At 32.3% G+C, this 22,917-nt stretch overlaps 1 long non-coding RNA gene across 4 annotated transcripts in view; it reads right to left on the bottom strand.

Moving 5' to 3' along the window:
* The window catches only part of LOC139587244 (uncharacterized), a 56,603-nt gene extending 35,858 nt beyond the window's left edge, over window positions 1-20,745 (bottom strand). For 3 of the 4 annotated variants that reach the window (XR_011678353.1, XR_011678350.1, XR_011678351.1), the window contains exons 1-2: window positions 20,196-20,602; window positions 1,042-1,230 (exon numbers count right to left, since the gene is read on the bottom strand). This is a non-coding gene — a long non-coding RNA (uncharacterized lncRNA). Of the gene's footprint in view, window positions 1-1,041; window positions 1,231-20,195; window positions 20,603-20,672 lie in introns of those variants that run through there. The other variant, XR_011678352.1, reaches the window with a different exon arrangement.
* Between the last annotated feature and the right edge of the window lie 2,172 nt (window positions 20,746-22,917).

Genomic DNA, 22,917 nt, shown 5'->3' with positions numbered 1-22,917 from the left:
CTAGGAAAAATCTAAGGAAAGATTTGGAGAGAATGACTGAATGAAGGGAAGTGCAACACAGAAAACAAAACAGAGAAATTAAATTGATTAGAAGTGTTGAACAAGGAACAAATGTTTGCTGCAAATCTATAGCCAAATTATTAGTATAACAATGTAGAACATGATATTACAGTATAGATATCTTTAAGAACCTCTAAAGAAACATCTAATGTCTTTTGTCCCTACTGATTCAGGAGCACTGACAAAGACTTTCCTTTGACTGATTGTTCTATACAATTTGACTAACACAAGATATCTTGTGACCTTCAGAGCTACTATAAAATTTTGAATTTGTTTCAAAACATGATTTGTGCCTGCTAAATTTGGTAGGCAAAATTTTGAATGGCTCAGTAAAAAATAAAAAGCTCCCTTTTTCTCCCTGTTTTCTTACTGTCATTCAGTATGGATGGCTACAAGGATAGTTAAGATACACATAGCATATTCAGAATGGGAACAATAACCCAAACTTCTTACACCACTCTGCCCTTGTAGAACAGAAACCTCAGAGAATTTTCAGCCTGACACTCTAGCCAGAAAGATGTGAGGCAGTTGGAATTGGGAAAGTTGGAAACTCTGAAAGTCTGAAGTTAAGTAATCAAATAATAGAAAACCTCACAGATTGTTTTAAAAGAGGGAAATGAGAAAGGATCATGGATAAGAGAGAAGAAAGCATAGAAATTAATTAGAGGAAAAGACTGTAGAATTACTGGACATTCAATGAGAATGGATTTTGTATTAAAACCATTGAACCTTTTAACCTTTTATTTTACTAAACAGCTAATCATCTGCTCCTCAGTCTTTCTCTCTAAATAAATAAATAAATAAATAAATAAATTTATATATATATAAAGGGTCAATAGCTATGAAACTTAATATATTCTCTGCTTTTTCCTAATTGCAAATACTGAGTCAGCAGTGATATTTTTTTTTTTTTTTGTAACTGTGTGCAACATTTTATGTAAAATGATTACACAGTGCTATAAGGTGAAACAAAAGCATTACCTTGTCAACTTATAGCACAGGAAGAACAATGTCCTGTTGGAGCCAGTCCAGAGGAGGGCCTCCAGGATGGTTAAAGGAATGGAAGCACCTCTTCTGTGAGGAGAGCCTGAGAGTCTTGGGTTTGTTGAGCCAGGAAAACAAAAGGCCTCAGGGTGACCTAATTGTGGCCTTCCAGTGCCTAATGGGGACCTACAAAAAAATGGAGAAGGGCATTTTACAAGGGCATGTGGTCACAGGATAAGGGGGAAATGCTTCAAACTGAAATAGAGTAGGTTTAGATTATGCATCAAGGGAAAATTCTTTACTGTGCAGGTGGTGAAGCACTGGAATAGGTTGCCCAGAGAAGTTGTGGTTGCTCTATCCCTAAGAAGGTTCAAAGAAAAGTTGGATGGGGCTTGGAGCAACCTGTCTAATGGCAGGTGCCCTTGCCCATGACAGAGGGTTGGAAGTAAGTGATCTTTAAGGTCTCTTCCAACCCAAACCACTCTGTGATTCTATCACTCTATGAACATACAGTTATCTTCTCAAAAACTTATGCCCTTTTAAATCCTGAATATTCTTTTCCAAAGGAGTTCAGGATTCTTCATGCTATATTACATATATATACTCCTATGTATTAAATGGCCCCTTACAGCCTTTTTAATAATTATTCATAAAACTCAGTCCTTAAAATACGTTTCTTTGAAGAAAAGAGTGAAGCACTGCATGCAGCAAATCTCAGTGGATCTTAACTGATCTTTTTGTAGGAGGTCCATTTCCTCATTATTTGATGACTAAACAGACTCTTCACACTAAAATAGGCACAAGGTCATAGTCTGTAATTTCTGACCTCCTGTAAAATATCATAATTTTACAGTTTCTTATGGCTATCTAGAGGTTCCTGAATATCAAAATATGACATTTCCTTCCCTCCTGCTAATTGAATATTTTAATAATTTCAACATACTTTGGATGTCAAATGTGAATATTAATGCACATTTTCTTCTGCAGGAAAGGTACATAAACATTATATGTATGCATATGCATGATTACTTCAATTTCTATTTTTAAAGACCTTTTCCTAAATCTAGCTGAATGCATGGAACTACTCAATTTTGGATTTTTTTCTGCATCAGAACACATAGCATGAAATCATAATGTTTTCTCAATGTATAACATTTTCTCATCCTTTTCTCTTCCCCACCCGCAAGCATGACCTAATATTCCCCAAAAATAAAAAGACTTTGTCAAATTCACTGGATATTTTATTGGCAAATATATTCAAAGAAAGGAAATTAAAAATCAGACATATGGATGATATATTTGAAAACTTAGGGCTTTTTCCCTCATATAAAATATTATCTGGCTGCCATCTATAAGCATATTTAATATGGATGATGAAAAATGAAATAGAAATTGTATACTTCAATTCTTTAATTTTCACAATGGTTGTGGAACTGTTCCAGCAGCTATAACCTTACTGGAATGTGATCTTTTCTAAATACATAAGTGTAACAGAAATTGTGTGCACACCTTGATAGCATAGAAAGAGGTAAGTGGTACTAGCCTACATGGTTTTCCTCTCAAGTTCCTCTCATATCATAATGTTTTCTCCAAATTAGCATTACTTCATTGTGTAGTTACCTTTTGCATTGTAAAGTCAATTTAGCAAGACTGAGATATTTTTTCAATTATATTTGACCTAGAAGATAAAAATCATTAAGTGATATAACATAAAAACCATCAACTATTCTACATCCCAATTCACATAAACATAAATTTTTGTAGAATAGATACTGTACATAGAATGCCAGGTGTCTAAGTATATAGAGGCTATAATTCCAGAAATTTCCGTTTTGAGGCAAGGCATTTGCATGGAGCTGTCTACAGATTTCCTAAAATTAATCTGGAAAAGAGAACAATTATTGAGGAATTAAGGGAAGTATAAATTAAATGAAAAGATAATCTATAAAGTATTTTAGATTTAGAAGTTAAAATTTATGTGAGCAGAAATGGCAGAGCAGGAGCATGCATCTCTCATTCAGGTTGCTACTTAGCAGCATACATCATGTGGGTTTCCTGAATGACTCCTGAGATTGTACCAAATCAGGAGTAAATTATTCATTGGCATGCATTTTGGAGATTGGTCTCACATGACTCACAAGCAATAGTTCTGATTAAAGAATAATAAGGAGAAATTAAAGGAAGAGTCTTCATAGCCATGACTCTCAGACTCTTTTTTTGGTGCTCACTCAGAAGCGTCTTTATAAACCTAAATTGCACAACAACACTAAGCATGCAATGAAGCAAAAGTGGATCATATACCCTTAATTCCACTTTGTACAGGTAGTTACATCACCTTGAATAGAATTCATTTTAACCTGCAGCCAGCTTACTGGTGTAACTTAGGTATATTATCCTTTCAAAAGATAAAGCTATGTTTCAAAGAAATAGAGCAGTTAGAAGATGTGTAAAACTTATGGTCTTACAGCAACCATAAAAAAAAGTTTGCAATATAATAGCTATTGTTAAAGTAACAGTAACACTAAATACCAACAAGGAAGCCAATGGAACTTTTTATTAGATATAGCTTATTCTGTATTAAAACAATATGTAACTCAATGTCTGGCTTTTTTATGCTTTGTTTGCCTTTTCTTATTGACAGTTTGGTTTTTCCTATATTGGTTGCTAACAACACTCAACTATATGCAAAAATTAAGTCTGAATGAAGACAAGTTAAACTTTGGTACAACAAAGAAAATGTTTATACGATGCTTACTTACCCATCAGCTGAAGTTTGACGAAATCCAGCAGAAGGCCAGCCAAATATGTTCCTAAAACTTTAATATATGCCACAAGGAAATTGAGTATGCCATTCTCCCCATCTTCTAGACACCTGCCTCTACTTATTTTGTAATAAAATGTGAAATTGCTTACTTATGAATCCATAACAATGAGAGAAATGAAAAGGAATTCCACTAGAAAAGTAAAGATCTTTTCACTTTTGACAGAAGATTTCTGTTCAAGGGAAACAAAATCAAAAAGAATAATTTGATACATATTGCTTATTTTAGATAGATATAATCCATAGAGTTTAAAATCTGAAGTTACTTATAAGATTTCTTTGAGTAATATAATACACAGAATTTTACTAATAGTGCTGTTGACAGAAAATTACTTATAAGTTCAAATGGAATACTAACACTGTGAAATGCTCTTCTCATAATCACTATACCAGTAAATCATTGTTGCCAGGAACAAACAAACAAATAAACAAATTAGCCATTTAAGTAATTTGATCTGCTTAGAAACATTTGATATCTTAATACTGCTGACTTAGAAATCTGTAATGGAGCAATGTCCTCAAAAACATGATAAGCAAAATCTGGTGCAAGGTAAGTTAAGCTATTTTAAGTTACCAGACTTCTGAACATTTAAAATTAACCTTATGGAGACTTTAAAAACATGGGGTTTAGAATTAGACTTGGAAGAAAAAAGTTGAACTCTTCTCAGAAACTTCAGAGAAAATTAAAGTGTTGGAGATGCTAAACCATGTTTGCCAAAGTATTCCTTGAAGCATTTTAAAAAACACCCCCCCACAGATAAACTAAACCAATAATAAAATTAATTTTTTAAATTATGAATTATTCTAGTTTTGATTGGTTCAATCAATTTAAAACACATGAGTAATAATTAATAACAAAACTAGAAGTTATTAATTCTTCTGGCAAGAGGAATCTTGAACAAGCCATATTTTGAGGGGCAAACATGTCCTGAAGTTGTTATAAATTTTATGTGACAACTTGTATATAGACACTAGCATGGACATTGATTTATTGATTTGCATGGATACACTCATATGACACTGCATATGTGCACAAACAGTATCTTAAGAGAGAGAAAAATAAGTGGGATGTAATTAATCAAAATAATTTGAGTATAAAAATAAGATCCTTTATGTAACTTGCTCGATGGCATTACATACATCTGCATCTCTCCCCTATCAAAAAAGAAGACATTTAAGAAATCCAAAGTAACAATGGAATTCAGAATACATGGTTTAGTATAAAAACTCTTGCAGTCACAGAAGTGCATATAGATTTTTACTTCCCTTTGTAAAACTCCTTAGAATTTTTGGAGAGCTCTTAAAAGTAAAAATTCTAGACCATTTTTAGGCTGTATGGTCTTAGAAACTGTGAGAGGTTTTTCAAAAAGTAGAAACTAATACTATAATGCTCTACTAATTCTCTGATAATACTTTTTTGGGTCTAACTGTGAGATTCAAATAATTCCGCTCTGGCATTTACTAATCTATTCCACTCAAACTATTGAAGGACTGATATCATAAATCCATACTAATTTGCATTGGCTGTAGATATAAAGAACACATGTAGATTAATATAATTAGATTAATATAAATACTAAAAATTACTGGGTCTGTACTGTAAATACAGCTTGTCCTGCTATGAGCTGTATTGGTTTTAAGAGATTTCAGGTATTGTTCATTAAGATTAAAAGATAATAGACTTTAGTTCTATATTAAGTTTCATATGACATTTTGAGTAAGAGGCTAAAATGATTCAGAATCAACATATTGCATGTATTTAGAAGCTGGATTTATTGAGAGAACCTATGAAGGATTGTCACAAATTCTGTTTCAGTGGCTTTTTAAAGTCAAGAATGTATTAAAAAAATGTATGCTGTATTTTAATATGCTCCATTTCAGTCACATTTACTTAGACATGATGTACCATTTAATTCACTGAAGTCCTGTGTCCTGTATTGTGTCACATATGAGACTTGATTACACTGTTTCTTCTGGCTTTATGACATATGAATCCATTAATATCCACAGAATTAAGCAGTTTTATGTCTGCTAGTTAAAGACTCGTGACTGCATTAAAGGAGGCTAAAAAGTTACCATATTTCAATGTAAAATTATTTCTAATGAACACTTTACATAAGTAAAGATAATAAATAGAGCCTTTAGAAAGATGAAACCTTCAGCATACCTTCCCAAGCTACTTAGCTGGAGAACTGACTAATTTGGAAGCTTAGTGGCACCAGTTGCTCCCAGTGGCAACCTGCCTCTATTCGGGAAGAATCCACATGCATAAAAATATTAGCATGATGATACATTGATAATCCAAGTGTTAGCATGACTAACTATTTCACTTGCTTGATTTCATTTTCATTGCATATTTACCTCTTCATTAAATCTTTCTTTTCTCTCAAATCACCTCATTATGAAACACTTATTCAAGTAAATGACTACAAATTTACTGTATATAATCTTTTTTTTTTTAGTACCCTGATGGGTTATATGCCAGAAACACTGGAAATAGAAAACATCATAAAAATAAGTGAAAAATTTAATTTAAATTTTGTGTAGTAATTCTTCAACTACTATTTCTACTGAAATTGCATATAGTGAAACCTTCATAAACTAAAATATATTTCTTTTATCCAACCTGTTATCTTTTTTATTTTGCCTTTGAATGTTTAAATATTTTCAATGGAAACATTTTGCAACCATCTGGTTCACAGGTGGCAACAAATTTCAGTTAAATAAAAATTATTATATTCTTTCTGTTCAAAGTTCAGTCAAGCTCTAGAATTAATACACTTCTTTAGTGAAATAATACAGCAAATAGTCAATCTACATTGATTTGGTATGGTAACAGTAGGGTGGAAAAGAGTATTAGTCATTCTACTGTTTTTTCTATTTGCCCACTTTCTCATGTCTTACATTCTGCCATCCTTTTTTTTTCTATTAAAAAAAACATTGTCAAAGCCAAACAAACAAACCCAAATACAAGAGAAAAAATGACTGTAAATATAAACAATAAAAGACACAGACACAGGAAAGATCATCTATTATTTTAATTTTTTTTCCTCTATGTCATAAATCACTCCCTTTTAAATCCTTGTATTTATATATTATTTTTCAGAGCAATGATCTGTATTAATGCCTGTGAAACATGTAATAATAACAAACAAATAAATAAATAAAATAATTTGTAGCAATTAATGAATTTTTGGGAAAAGGTAACTCACCAGATCATCAATTTGTGCATCTGCATTTACTTGGTTATGTGTGACTGCATAGATATTCTTCCATTGCATTGAGTGGAGGCCTGGTTGAATGTTTGTCTGGAGACTTTTTTAGACTAGCAACCAATGCTTGATTGGTTTGATGTTTGCTCAGCTCTTGATTCCACTCTCTGAATTGATAAAGTTCTCCAACAACCATAAAGGGAACTTAGGGACCTCCCTCCCATATTTCCACTTAAAGTGGAAATCTAAAGTTAGACAAGATGACTCCCACCCACAAGAGTTTAAAAAGAAGTAATGTTCTTTCATGTTGACTAAATATTTTCAGTAATAACTCTCATGTGCTGAAAGTGAATTTTACAGGTAATGTTATTTAAATAATATTTCCTTTTCTAGTGGAATAATAAGCTAGGAGCATTCGTTTACATTACTTCAAATATTAAACTTCAATTTCATATACTGTAGTGAGGCTATTACCTGAGTACTATAGTTTTTTATCAATTTTTTCTCTGAGCCCTAGTCCAGCTGGAGAATTCTCACCTGAGGCTGCTCTTCTAAAAGCTCCTCCTGCAAATGTCAGGGTTTCTCTTGTGTCCAGCCAATCCCTTCTTCCAGTTTTTCTGTGATTTGCATGCTTTTTAAGCTTAAAACCAGTTTAGATTACATGGTATCATTTAGATGGAAAAGCTTTCATTCCTTCAAAATATTTCTTTTTCTAAAAGTATCCCGTTTAAACCAACATTTTATTGTATTGTTCCACTTATCTCAATGCTTTCTTTCCTGTGTATTAATTACAGGAATGAAAAGTATAAGCACTCAAACTACACTATTTTTACACAGCTGTGTTGAGTCAGAAGTAAAAATAAATAAACAAACAAAAAAGACAAGTACATATGCAGAGAAGGGGAGGCAGAGAAAACTAGTTTTCTTGAGTTTACATGGCTTTATCAATAGAATATGAATTTAATCCAAACCTCCAGAGTGGACAAGAAAAATACAGTAGAGTAAAACAGAATGCAAATATTGTCAAACTGTGTGCATTTTCCCCCTTTAAAAAACACCAAGTAGCCTGTTCCCTTTCTCATAGAAAGAAACATTTTAAAAAGACACTGCCTTTTTTCCCATGAACTCTCAGTTCCTACATAGAGTTTCTATAGAATAGGTGGTTCCTGTGGATTCCCATACTCATTTGCTGTTATAAATTGGTCTTTTTCATGTTCCTTTATTCAAATGGTATTGTTCTTTTTATCTTTGCTGATACCTAAGACAAGACACTTCACTATCTTGTGCTCAAAAGTCCCAATCTATAAAAAACAGTTTTATTCCCCAATAAATACATAAATACACATGCATCTATACAAAAGTCTAGTAATCTTTAAAAAAATGGCTTAAATTATACATCCTTAGCAAAATATAACATTTCCGAATGTAAATTGCTAGATAACAGATGTTATCACCACAGCTATTTATTGTTCATGCATTCTTTAAAATTTGTAATTTTATTTCATCCAGAAATATCATTAGGTATTAAATATTGCAACTATTTTTCTCACTCCAAACTGAAGGCTTCCCCCACCCCTGGTGGATCAGGACTGCAACATCGCTTTGACCAAGAGACCTCAAAATTTCAACAATCAGGTCTCATTTCTGGATCCACAGGTGGAGATTTTATACCTTGCTACTTTTATACTTTCTTTCACTTTTTCTCCTTTTGTCTTATGCATTTTCTCAAGTTAATTTTTTGCTTTTTATCATTGATTGTCTAACTAAAATGGCTACATTTTAAATTTGCCGAGTACTTTGTTTTTACCTTAAATATTCTAAAGTTTGGAAGTAAAAGTTTGATACTGAACCACCCAAGAATTTTGTTGTTTTTCCTTTGCGCCACTCAGAGTAAATCAAGCAACCTTCCCCTTAAAGCACCAAGAGAACTGGGCCACAACAGCTGCAGACAAAAAACAAACAAACAAACAAGCAAACAAACTCCCCACAAAACCAAAACAAAATCAGCCAAGCCACTCAGAAAAATTCCATTCATTTTTGATAGGAATTGAGTGGGCTAAGAGTTGACAACACTACAATCTACAAGAAAACACTCGAGTCTGGTGAAAAATCTATAACAAAAAGGATGGACTCAGTATTGTCATGTCCTACGATAAAAGTTTCTACTTCAAAGCATTCAAGTGGTTTTTTTGCAGGACAAAAGTTATTTTAGCCTTAAGAAGGGCTCTCTTGTAATCTTAAGGGTTATCAGACTTAAAAAGAGAATGTAGATTACCTTTGTGAATTCTGACAACTGAAATATCCCTCTGAAGGGGAATTCCTAATTTATGTAAATCAATAAATTGAAAATCAAAGGTAAAATAAACAGAACTATGGCACTCTCTCAATCCTCCTCTTGGTTCTAGAAGAAAGTGCTGGCTGTTGTAGATTGCATTGAAGACAGCAATAGATGACAAATTCAAATCTATTCCTTATAAATCTCTGACTACAATTTTGAAAAAAAAATCATGAAAAATAACAAGATTACCTAGCTTTAAAAAATTATTTTGAATTTTTGCATGATATTGATGATGCTTATCCTTGAAGCGCTAATATATAATTCTGAAAAGTATAGGCAAGGCAGTATTATTTTTATCTCAAGGTTAAATTTTCTTCATTAGAATTTGTTATTTTCAATTTAATTTGATGTCTATGAGCAAAAAATCCTCTGCACACTCACCAGTTTCAGCAAGCTGATGTCATAAAAAAACCTTAGTTGTTGTAGCTTCATTGATTGTCATGATGCCATTACAGTTGTCTATCGTTCTTCCACCTACCATAAAATTTTCCATTATTGGACATGGTTTGGAGTTTCCTAGAGCTTTGCTCAGATTCATCTGTTTGGATTAAAATTTGTCTTGCTGGGTTTTTGCTCAACGCCAAATTATCTTGAAACGTGTAAATGAAAATTATATCTATATTTTTAAGGAAGATATTAACAAATAAATACATGAAAGAACGTGCATGGAGAGAGAGTGCACTATCATCTGTCTAAGTTCTACATCCATTCTGCTGAAAAGTTCTTGTGTCCTAAGGTCAGTGCTGTGCTATGGCCCTTACTTATCCTGGTTTTTTTTGATACCTTGTGGCTTCCCTGCTAGAGAAACTACTTTCCAAATCTTAGTCTGATCTGATTAAGTCAGAAAATACAGCACACCGAGTGAGGAACCCCTTCACAGGTGTTCCTTCTGAAAAATATCCATATAAAAGAGGTGAATCCAATTTTACTTTTAAGTTGGATGCCTCTTGAACTCTCTTTGACTTGGAAGCAGGCTCTGATGTTGATTTTACTTTAAAAAAACATTAGTGTGGCAAATTCAAATATTCAGCATTCCCAATACATCAGAATTAATGTTGCCAAATGTAATAATGTCTGTCTAACCTATGTAAGCATATTTGCATGTTTTTAGATTTGCTAATATCCCTTCCTTTAAACATCCAGCTTGTATGATATCTTTTATCACTTAGCGAACAAATACTTAAACATTTTGCTTTCTTATAATTTATCTTTTAGTGTATAAAGTACAATATTCAAGTGTTTATATGGATGAAAAAATACCTTTCACTCTATCTGAGTTTCCAAAACCTACAAATTAATACTCATGTAATTATTTTTAAAAATCATGGACACTGCACAAAATAATTAAGCTCAAAACAAGACCCTGGAACAAAATTCTAGTCCATTCAATGGCAAATGCTGAATCTGCAACCTACAGCTAATGTCTCTATACAGCAGTTTACATGACTTAAACTGAGAAACACAGCTCACATTGTGACACAACAAAAAAGACAGCATAAATAAAACCATTGATTTTCAAACCAATGGTGTCTGAGTGCTTCATAAATATCAGCATCCATGATATGAGAATACATCTCTATTATCATTTTATGCATAGGCAGCTGAAGCAAAAGGATTTGGGAACATGGGGTAAAAGAAGATAAGGAGCCTCACATTAAGCAAAAATAAATTGTGAAATGCTTTCTATCAGAGCTCTCAATTGGGATATATGAGAACAGAGATTAATTTCTCTTTTATTTTGAACTAACCGTTTGAACTAACATTATTCCATGTTGGTCTAAAAGGAATTGGTCTCTAGACTTTCTTGTAGAGCTTTCCCCTTTTCATAGGCAAGTTTAGCAGTTATTGAATCACTCAGAGACAGAAAAACTTGTATGTGCTCAGGAGGTATTGTCCTAAATGCAATGAGAATGACCTTGGCACAAACTCCCAGTCAGAGACAGGACACAACTGAACATTGTTTTCTCATGCCTTTTCTTAATTCTTCTCTGTAAAGACTTTTAACTGTTCAAAGCAAATTAACATTGGCTACAGTAGTTCTTAGCAAAGTTCAGTCTGCTGCAGTTCAGACAGCAGCATTTCACACTGGATATTCAGAAAATTTAGAATTAGTATTTTCATTGTGTCTGAAGGAAAGGACAGGAAAGTGTCTAAGTCTCCAGTTGTCTTCATCACTCAATGACATTTCTTTTCCTAGAGTTTTCTTCTTCATCAGCTATAAAACTTCCTATTTAAAACAAACAAACAAACAAACAAAAAACCCAAACAAAAACAGGAAGAAAGATTCAACTTGTTTCAATGTAGGTCCTTGATCACTGCTTTTCTTGTGGTGTTAAGCAAGTGTCATGGTAAATGAAAGAATTGTGGCACACAAATCAGGCATTTTTAGAAAATAAAAATTTGAAAATAAAGAGCTGCTCATCTAAAGTTGCAAAGTTCAGGGTTTTTTTAAATCTATTAATTATGAAGAATGGAAAGAATTAACTTTGAAAGAAAACTGTGTATACCTACAAAACTGTAGGGTTGTGAAAATTTTTGGCTCAGCTAAAAAAAAAAAGCAAAATAAAATGTTTAAACCACATGCACAGAACCACAGGTTTCAAACTTTGCAGTATTTTTAAGTCATAAGTCATAACCTATTTTTCTTTTCTTAGTATGCTGCATCTTTTAAATATATGCTTCATTTCTTAGTCATCTGGCCCTGTCCCATGTTGGAATTGCTCCCTGCTGTTAATTAGAGGTGACCATGATTTGATTAATCTCAAACATGTGTTATATATGCACACTATGGAAAACTGTATTCTATATTTTCTACTTTAAACATTTTTGAGTGTAATGGAAACAAGCCAAACATTTTTTAAGGACCTAATCTTATCTTAATGAACAATATGGATATGATCAAAATAAGACATTCTAATCCATTTAAAGTGTTAAAAGTTCACAGAAATATGCACTAATCATGTACAGTATTTATCAATGTAATACAAACAAGGTTTCAAATGCATACCACCTGAGCATCATTGCTATCTGTAAATCTGAAATTCTCTCCATTTAGACAAAGGTTTGTAGCAGTTTGACAATGTGCTTTACCTGACCTCACGTTGTTGGTATGTTATCCATGTAGACATTTTTTGAAGACATTAGCCATATTTTTTTATACCTAAAGATAGCAGTCAAGGATGGCTGTAACATTGCCTTATGATTTTACACAGCTCTTGATATTGAAGGGTCTTTAATGCCTAGAGAACAAATGTAAGATTTTTTACAGGATTTATTAATATTTTAAATTATGGGGATAGTAATTATATAGTTATTAAAGAAAAATTCACTATATAAGGAAGGCTAAACATATTGTCTTGGTTTACAAACATCCGTAAAGACCACTACTAAATAAGAAGTTTTGAATATTTTATGTCACATTCATATAAGTGCCTATGCGTTTTTGTGTAAATAAAAGTACTGTGAGTATTAACAAAAGTTCACTAAAAGATTTACTCCAGCTATTCAAAAGAGATTATTTTTAAAAAGTTAAATATAACAATTTTAGTTTTTAAAAATGACAATTATTTAATTTGCTGGTTCTATTTTTTTTATGTAGAACTCCACTGTTATTAATATACAGCCTCCAGTGGTAAGTGAAATATAATTCCAACTAATTTTTCCTACAGCTGTATACAAATCAATAACTGTAAGAATCCCAGAGGAAAAGCATGTGGTATGGCCCTCCAAGTTCCTAATGAATGCAAATAAGCTGACCTTTCTTTGACAGCTATGAATATGGTTTTTCACAATTTTACCATTGAAATTGCTGCAATCAGCAATTCATACAGGAAAAATTGAGCCAATAGTGCTTGTAAATAATTATGCATTACAAGAAGGTGCATGGTACAGTTAGCATACCGAACAAACTTCATGATTTTGGGAATCAGTTACTCTAAAGTATTTGTCAAAAAAGATCTCCTAAGAGAACACAAATGCTCACTTTATTTTTTTTCTTTTTTAATATATTTTCTATATCCTTGAAACACTCTAGTTTTAGTGTTCCTTTTTTATTGTTTAAACTACAAATACTGTCACACCTTGGATTATTAATTTCCAACAATAACACCATTTTTATAGGTAGGATAATGAGCCTGAAAGTAAAGGAAGATCATGGTCAAAAATAAAGAAAAAAAGAAGGATTCTTCATTTTAAAGGGATAATATATCTATGAAAATACAGTGTTTCTCATACAATGATATAATAAAACAGTGAATGAAAACAACATATTTGAAACAATGAGCTACTGTAATACTTCCACCTCTAGTATTTCTTTCTCACAAATACTCTTTGAATAGTGCTGAAAAAATTAATGTATAAATAAAAGATATTTTTAACACCTATTTTAAAATTAAAATCTCATATATGTTTAGGAAAAACTGAAATTTGAAGCACGTGCATTACAGCATTGTATTTTCCACAGAATAATTAAAATGTCTGCAAAAATAGTATTTCAAATAGATCTGAAGAAATAGCACTTACATTAAACATGTTAATTACAAGTGCATATTGATCTTTGAAAAAACCAAAAAGATCAAAAAAAGATAAAAAATACAATATTCTGGTTCATTATTCCTATTTAGCAAAAACTTGAAATACATATGGCTGGAAAGTAGCAGCCTCAACTGAACACCATACTAATTAAGAAGATTAAAATTCCCCTAGTTTTGAAGACAGAGGTTACTGAATTCTTGGAACTAATTTCATTAAAATCATTAGTTGAATTTTTGTTTTTTTCAATAAGTAAATTTCTGTTTTAATAAGCTTTGAATGCTCAGGATATCAAATAATAGGATATCAAATAATAATAACAGGATATCAAATAATACTATGCTCATATAATATGTGTGATATTTTAAAAGATCGGTCCTTCCTTGATGACATTTCCTCAGCATCTCTACTCTCATACTCGTAATTCTTTCATGTTCAGAATGAATCCCTGCTACCTCTCACTCAATATTGATCTTCAAGGCATTTCTTCCAATCCTCTCCCCAGTGTGGTCACTGAACAGTATAAAAGTTCAATAGGAAGATCAGCTGCTCATCCACTTTTTGCTAAAGCAATTTGTATTATGGATTTATTTTAGCAGTCTACAGTGGCAGTTGCTGTTTTTACTATTTAAATGCTTTGATTATCTGACCTTGCTTACTTTATCTTTTTAAGTGCTGTGCATGGGCTTTAAAGTTGATCAATAAGTGGGGATTCCTCCACCACATTATGTTGAAATCAATCCTGATTCAGACTATTTGTATTTCACTCTTATGAGTCCATCTGTCTTTCTTAATTTTATATTCTCTTTTCTTAAATAATTTTGTCTGCCACTGCAAATACTTACTGTCAGGTAGATTTCCATTGCAATCAATTCAGCTTTTCTCAGTCATAACTACAGTGTCTGGGAAGACACAAATGTATAGGATCATATCCTATTCTTGAACAGATAATAGGTTTTTGGTTTTGTTTTTGTTTTGTTTCTTTTTTTAATATTTGTGCCATAGATAATGTCAAAGTCAATAAACACAAATTTTTATTTACTTAATGTCTTACTTTTTCCATTAATAGTTAGAAATTAAAAATCAAACTAAATGGCACAAGCTTATTAAAATACTTCAGATTTGCAATTTCTCTTAGAGAAAAAGATAAAGTAATGGAGTCAAGCAGCCTTCAGCTATGTCACAATAAAACTTAGAATTGTCTGATTAAAACTGGGAACTATAATTAATCCTGAATTTGTCCAGAGTAAAAAAATGCTTTAAGAAACATTTTGTTATATTTTGCATCTAATTTATTTAATAAACATTTAAAACATTTCAAGTTTTTTACTTCTCAAAAGTTTTTAAATTTGCCTTGCCTAATTCATAATGAAAAGGTTATCACAACTGTAAGAAGCCTTAGCATGGATATGTCAAAATAGAAAAGAAGAAAGAAACTATATAGAAAATCTAGAAATTCAGTTAACATGATATGTACAGTGTCCTAAGCATTTAGGGGATTATCTACCTAGAACATACAAAACTTACTGAAATACTACTCTGATCTTATTTAATATCTCCACAAAGGTTCAGAAGAGGGAATACCATTTCCCTGTTCTTTAACTAAATCACCACATAAACACTAATTTGGATTTCTATTAAATTAACCTAAATTAAAATACAGTCAGATGTTTTGGAGATTTCCTGTAATCCTTACATCATAATTCAATACTTTTATAATACAACATCACAACTACAAAACAAAATCATAAGTGATCCTTAGAAAAGTTTTCATCTTCAATCTTGCAAGCTTGTGAACAGCTTTTCACATGTTTATAGGGTAATTGGTTTCACAAAACTGTGAAACTGTGACTTGCATTCACATATGTTTGAAATATTGGAGCCTAGGATGTCATTAAAATCTGATACTGCTATTAATCAGTTTGCTAAATAATACATTAATTTTCCATGCATAGGAAGAAACTTACATGCTTCAAATTTTCTAGTTCTTCACCTGACTGAGACTAATTCTACTTTATCCTGGACCAGTGGACACTGAGGTCTTCAGAAAGTTGCTACTTTTCCTCTTTCTTTGGTGTTGTTATTCTTACCTTTAAGTCCTCCACACTTTTCCTGATTCTTTGAAACAAAATAGGAATTATTCAGTCATAAGTTTGGCAATGGTAAACAAAGTGAACCTTTTGTGATGGATGGGAGAGCTTCTGCCTCAGTTGTAGCTCCATATGGTGCACACCATCATGTCTCTGATGAGAGGGGAAGGACAAAAGGAAACATGACCATGAATATCTTAAGCATTGTTATAATTAGATGATGTTAATAGCAACACAGAATAGAGAAAGTAGTGGGATGACAGACATTTAAATCATATGAAGACCAGTGATGATGGGGTAGTGAATATTTAGCCTACAAGGCATTATTAAACTTATGTCAAAAACATGGTTCACATGAAAGTGCATAAAATAACTAATAATAAACAGCCACTAAATGAATAAAAGGGATGAGGACTTTCACTGGTAATTTTCTATGTGCATGAAAGAGAAATGGCTTAGGAATCTAATGTACAAAGTAACCCGTACTAAAGAAACCAGCAAATACGCAACAGTTCTTTTCACAATGGCACAATGCCATTTTTGTTCTTTTCTGGAAATTAATAGCACCAGAAATGGGGAAAAAAAAGTTTTTTGAGATTTGCTTGTATAAGACTTCAGTACATCTACAGATTTTTTTAAAAATTATTAGCAACTGTACTGAAATCCGGTCCTCTCAGTAATCTTATAAGCAATTTTAGTTAATGCAGTATGTCACTCCTGAAAATGAATCAGATTTTTCTGATAATTCCTTTCAGATTTTCAAGTGAACATTTTGTCTTCCTCTTTTAAAATTTCTCTAACTAATAAAAGCATAGATTTTATTATGGGGCTGTTCTGGTTTTCCTTTGAAGCAGTTCTGGAATTTGCGGATGTAAAGAGGAGGGCTGCTTTTGCCAGAAACTTATCCATTTAAAACATAAGAATGAAAATGCAAAGGAGAAATAGAATTACGAGAAGATGTTACAAATAGCATCTAACGTGGGGGTTAGAGAGGATGTGCAACTTGTTCAATACTTACTAACATCACTTGTGAAGATTTTTCATTTTATTGTGACAGCAGAAGGGAAATTTAAAAGAATTCACTACACCAAATATTATGCATTTCTGTGGAGCACAGCTAAAAAAAGACAAGTCTGTACTGTTTCTCTCAGGTGGGTAAATGTTAAGAGAGAAGAATCCAAGTTTCATGATGCAGCAGCACAAAGCTGGGAAGTGAAAATTATGTTGCAGCAGAGTCCTGAAAATATGACTGTAAAAGTTAATCAATAAAATGTCTATTCCTGTCTATTCACTAGAGGCCCCAGCTGCATAGCTTCACACAATCGATACTACAAATTATTACGATTTCCAGGTTCCCACTGGACATTCTGAACAAATCTTTCAGGTGTAACAGGCTTATACTGGGGGGAGGCAAGCAGGGTGGAGGGCTGGGGAGTGGGACTGGGGTTGTGGTTTCCTCAGGTCTATTTCATCCAGGATAAGTAAACAGCAAACAAAGCCTGTGACTTCTAAAAACTTTTAGTTGCTTCCCTATGAAATAAGTGTATTAGGGGCACCCTGTGAAATTAGCAGAAAATGGTTTTGCCCTGTTTAAAAAGAAATATTTTTTTTCTGGTTAATTAATGAATATAAGGGTTTCTTATTGTTTTTAAATCCTAGTCAATAATTTCCTTTTTTCACCACTTCCATGAAAAAATAACTTATAACAAGGACTGCACAACAAGGAAATAAAAGCATACAGAAATAAACCTTTCCCCTCAAAGGCCTCACAACAGCTATAGCAGAATCTCAGGACTCAGTATAGTTTTAAGCGACCAATTTATGCTGTGCTGTATTATTCTTTGTATGGTCCTGTGCTCTCACCCTGATACCAGCTGCATTTGTCAGATTCACTAAGGAGGAAGGTAAGAAAAGTCCAGGACTGTATGACTTTGAATAAGTCAGCACCAAAGGGATGCTACTTTATGACACATGCAGTACCCTTCCTAGTGACTAAATATAACCCTTATGACATTCCCTGTCCCAAAACACCCAGGGGACAGAGATCCATTGTTCTTTCTGTTTCCCAAGGAACAGAACAGAGCAGATACTGGCTGGCACAGCATTACTGTTTTCAGGTACACAGTATGTTGTTTTAAAAGGAAATTTCAATATTTAAATTTGTTGTTGATTTCTTAGATTTATCAGTTTCACTTTACTGAACCTATTGCTTTGAATTTCCAGTTTTAATTTTTCAGATTCAAGAAATAATTTGGTTACTGTAATCCTGAAGCAATGCATCAGAGTACTTTTAAAAAACAATGGTATCAAAAATAAATTCAAAATTTTACATAAGATTAAATAAAAGTAGTTTTGATAATCTATAGAGCTAAGTAAAGGTTTTCCTTAATCAAAGTTTATTATGTTCATGCCCTGAATTAACAAACTACCAAAGTCACTGAACAAGTGAAAAAAATACAAGAGCATGAAGGTCAGTTTGTTAATAATTTTTGCATGTGAAGAGATTCATTCAAGTTTTGTTTGTTCATATAAGGTATAAAAAAATCTAATAAAAAGTCCTGAAAAATCTTTTAATGATTATCATTTGGCCTTCTATTTCAACCTTAGTGAAACTCATTTCAGTGAACTTTTGCAAAATTCCTGCTCTTTCAAAAGCTGTATTTCATGACACAATCAATCAGCTACAGCTGGGAGTTTCAATTCCACTTCCCCCCTCCTTCCCCGCCATCCCACACCAAGTTACCACAATCAGTAGTCCTAGAAGTTTGTATCCTTTTTATTTACAGAGAACTATCTACAAGATTAGGCATAACATGGCATTTTGTAAACTGAGGAATAACTTCAAATGGTTAAGAAAACCCACTATGGCAAAAGATTAAAGCTGTGTTAGGAAAGTAAATCAGTGACAGTGTTTTCCCTAGAGAAGTACTAGTAATGTCTTTAGAGATATAACTACAGGTTGAAAACCACCAAGCTATTTTATTTAAAGAAATGAAGACACATAACTGAAGACAGTGTTTCTTCCATGAAGCTTTTCCCAGTCTTCAGCATAAATATTAACTCAAAACATTTGAGCTGAAGAACGGATAAAGTTCCAGTCTGAAAGTCATTTACACTAAACGTATATAATATTTTGCTTTAGATATGTGATGTTTGTTGCATCTGAATTTAGCTTGTCTTCCTCAGAAAACATTTGCTGAGGTAATATTTTATGCTTGCTACAAATTTGAGATAAAACATTTAGCTCTAAATGTTCAATCCACCTCCAAATGAACAGACTTTCTTTCTGCAGCCAAATTATCTAGTATAAAGTGTTCATCATGCTCTATGATATTACGAAACAGCTTGAAATTCAGTCTGTATATATAGGGATTGCTTAATGCAACATAACTTTAATAACAAGAGAATGACTGCATGAAAAAAGCATCAACTAAGAGAGTAATTTTTAGCATAGTCTGAATCTCAAGAACTCTAAAAATGAATCACTTTGTGGCTCAATGTAAAATATAGTTTATATTAAGCTAAATGATAAAATCTAATTTTTGAACATTGTTAATTTTTGATAAAATCCTAAGAGCTAGTTTTCAATCTAATAGATAGTAAATTTGACTGGTTAGAACAAAAGTACTTTTTTCAGTGTAAACTCTTTTAAAGTATACAGTTTATATTTTTTCCTTTATGTTAAAAACTTCATATGTGCCTTGCTATTGTGACTAAAAGTTCAAACACCAAATTTTCTTTAATTTGGTAGCCTCTTGCTTAGAGGCAGCTTCTCTAACAAAAAAAAAAAAAAAGAAAGACAATAAGACCCATATGTAACCTTTGGTCTCTAAAAAGAGGAAGATGAGAATACCATTAACAGATAGGTAATAAACAATTACACATACTATTCTACTTCAACGCTACAGAATATCAATTTTAAAAATAAACCAGACTCCTACTAATAGTACTTTTCAACACTCAATTTTTTAAGTGCAGGTCATATTTTAAAACATACATTAATCGATCATTTAGATTTCATAGTTTATCCAATAGAGTTACAGAACATATTTACACTGCATCGTACCTGAGAGAAACGATTAATACAGTGCATATTAAAAGGATTTACTGCTGACTTTAATGTCTTTTGTTTCTCAAATACCAAAAAATAAGTAACTCACTTGTAATCACTAATTTCTTCTTCAGAAGTTAGAATATGTTTTCTCAAGGTCTTCATCTCTCCGTCTGTGATTTTCTACTGTTCTGTTCTTGGCGAACTGTTTCTGCTATTTGCTCACTTAGCTGCTCTTGAGTTGCTTTCAAGCTGGATTCCATTAGAAGAAGTTTTTCATCTTGACTGGCAAGTTCTTTGCCTGTAAGTTAAAAAAAAAAAGAAAAAAAAAAGAAAGCTTTGCATTTTAAGCTCAAGCAGAGCAATATTTTTGTTTTAAATGCAATGCAGTGCAACCCTCGGTAAGAGCTGGGCAAATACTGTTTTCAGGAGAAGAGCATCATTCTGTTCCCAAATCTTGAGAGGAAAATATGTTACAAATCTATTAAGAGCTGGTTTAAGTCTCTTTCATTGTATTGCACTAAACTTAAATAAAGAAACTTGGATTCAATATTCTGCAAACATTTAAACTGCTGTCAGAGCTTACTGTATACATGCACATCCAGTATTTCATTCCTTCTGAAGCAAACACCTATCGCGTTTGTATTTTACAGTATAAGTCAATCTAGAATTCAAAATCACAGTTTTGAAAATAGAGCAGCTTTTATACCATTTAACAATAGTAAAATGTACAATTTAATCTTGAAGTCTTCAATTGCATTATATTTTTTCATGAATTACAGAGCCCATGCATAGTAAAAACCCGTTCTTTTCCAAGGTCATCCAATAGATGGCAATCTTTCCTTAGACCAAAAGAAACCATAGCCATGCACTGCCAGCTCTCAGAAAAATAAGTGATTTAAGACAAAGACATTTTTCCTTTGTTCTTTGTTGACCATTTTCCTAAAAGATATATGTACATAGGCTTTAATTTAAATATTTAGCCCTTAGTATGTGCACACATGAGTCTGTGTTAGTGTGCAGGTGTATGTGTTCCTGCACAGACACAAATCCACACACATGTATTTGTTTTTATACTCTTTCATAAATATATGGCTTTAGACATATAGACACATGTAGTGCACAGGTCTAGGATATTGTGGAATAAAACTAAGCCTTAAAACAAGTGCTTCGCAACAAGCATTTTATATCACACAGTTCCTTTATTCTGCAGCATTCAAATTATTTTGAAATTTGACACCAGAAAAATATAAGACATTATGAATCAGTTAGTGATAGCAGTTCAATATGTACAATAAAAAAGGCAGTTATGCGATCATAGATTAAAATCCCTGTTTTTAATGTGCCATAATATAATATTAAAGAGCGAAAATACACTCGACTTCAGTGAAGTCAGAAAACAGTATTTTCCAGGTTTAGATTGAAAGAATCCCTTAAAGAAAAACATTTGTGCTCTGTTAACATGATTCTGCATTTATTGTCTTTAATGTCTGACAACATTCACCATATGCACAGGATCTAAATTCAGCTATCATATCTTCCTTTATGAATTCAGAATATTCAGAAGATCAATTTCCTTATATAAGAAATTGCTTTGTTCTTTTCTAATTGACAGTAACATAACCTGACTTCTCACAAAACACAGCAAGTCACCATTTCCATGAGTAAAAGTACTGTATATAAACTGCTTAAATTTAATGTTTTGCCTCAGAAAGGTACACAGCTAACATTAACAACTAAATGTTTAACAGGCAGTAGATAGCACCCAGAGTTCATCCTTACTGAATATCAAGCAAATATGAATCTTTGTGAACTAATTAGTTAAACTGTTATTAGTGTCAACACATGTTTAAAAAAATGTACAGCTTAAAAAACAACGTAGAACAAACTTTGCTTTCATATCTAAAAAATGAGCAATACTAGTAAAGTCAAATGTAAACTGTCATCATTCAATAAGAATTATAATATATAAAAAAAAATATATTTTCAGTGCATTTTGCAAGGTATTTTTAATAACTTTACTGTGGTAGATTGTCTCTCTGGAAATAATATAGCTACTTATTTGAGTAACCTTATTTATCTGTGGGCTCCAAGTATTCGATTGGGTTTTGAAATCAAAAGAAGGGTAAATATTTAACAGGTAATGTAAACCTCTGACATTAAAAGTTTCCCAGTTGTTGATCTATTTAATTGTTTTTCCAGAAGACACTCTTTTATATCAAAAATGAGGTTTATTTGAATTGTAAAACTTATTAAGTTCCTGTCAATTTTGTGAAATAGCACTGTATGTATTATCCCAAAACAAATCCTTAACAATGCTTTAGAAGTTCTTAGAAGTAGTTTAGAGCTGTGATCTGTTGTGTGGAGACAGACTAATCTTCCCAAATTTATTTTATTTATATCTGCTTTGATTTGTAAACAGATCCAGCAACATATTTTTTGTAATTGCATAGCTATTTAAACATACACGAGGTGATTTAATCGCTACTTTTAATAATCAGGTTTAACTCACAATGTGTCCTGGTAAAAAAGGGTTAAATTATTTTAAGTTTACCTATGCCTTGGACTTGAGCCTTGGTTGATCCCAAGCCAGAGGCGCTAGCAGCTGCATGCTTTATTTACAATCCCTTTGTCAGACTTACAACTGCCCCAGGCTATAACATAGTGTACCTAATGTTCAAACTGGCAGGTAATCTTATGTCAAACATACTTCTTTGATTTAAAGTGATCAATAGATTCTTGTAAAGAGGTAATTTCTCTGATGTTTCCACCTTGCCTTTCTTACAGGTGATTCACACAAAAGCCTGCTTATATGATGTACGAACAATAAC

The sequence above is a fragment of the Agelaius tricolor genome, unplaced genomic scaffold (assembly GCF_023055355.1).
Source record: "Agelaius tricolor isolate 1412-34295 unplaced genomic scaffold, bAgeTri1.0.p SCAF_2, whole genome shotgun sequence".
Taxonomy (NCBI): Eukaryota; Metazoa; Chordata; class Aves; order Passeriformes; family Icteridae; genus Agelaius; species Agelaius tricolor.
Note: the sequence above shows the minus strand (reverse complement) of the source record. Positions and strands in the feature narration are given on the sequence as shown.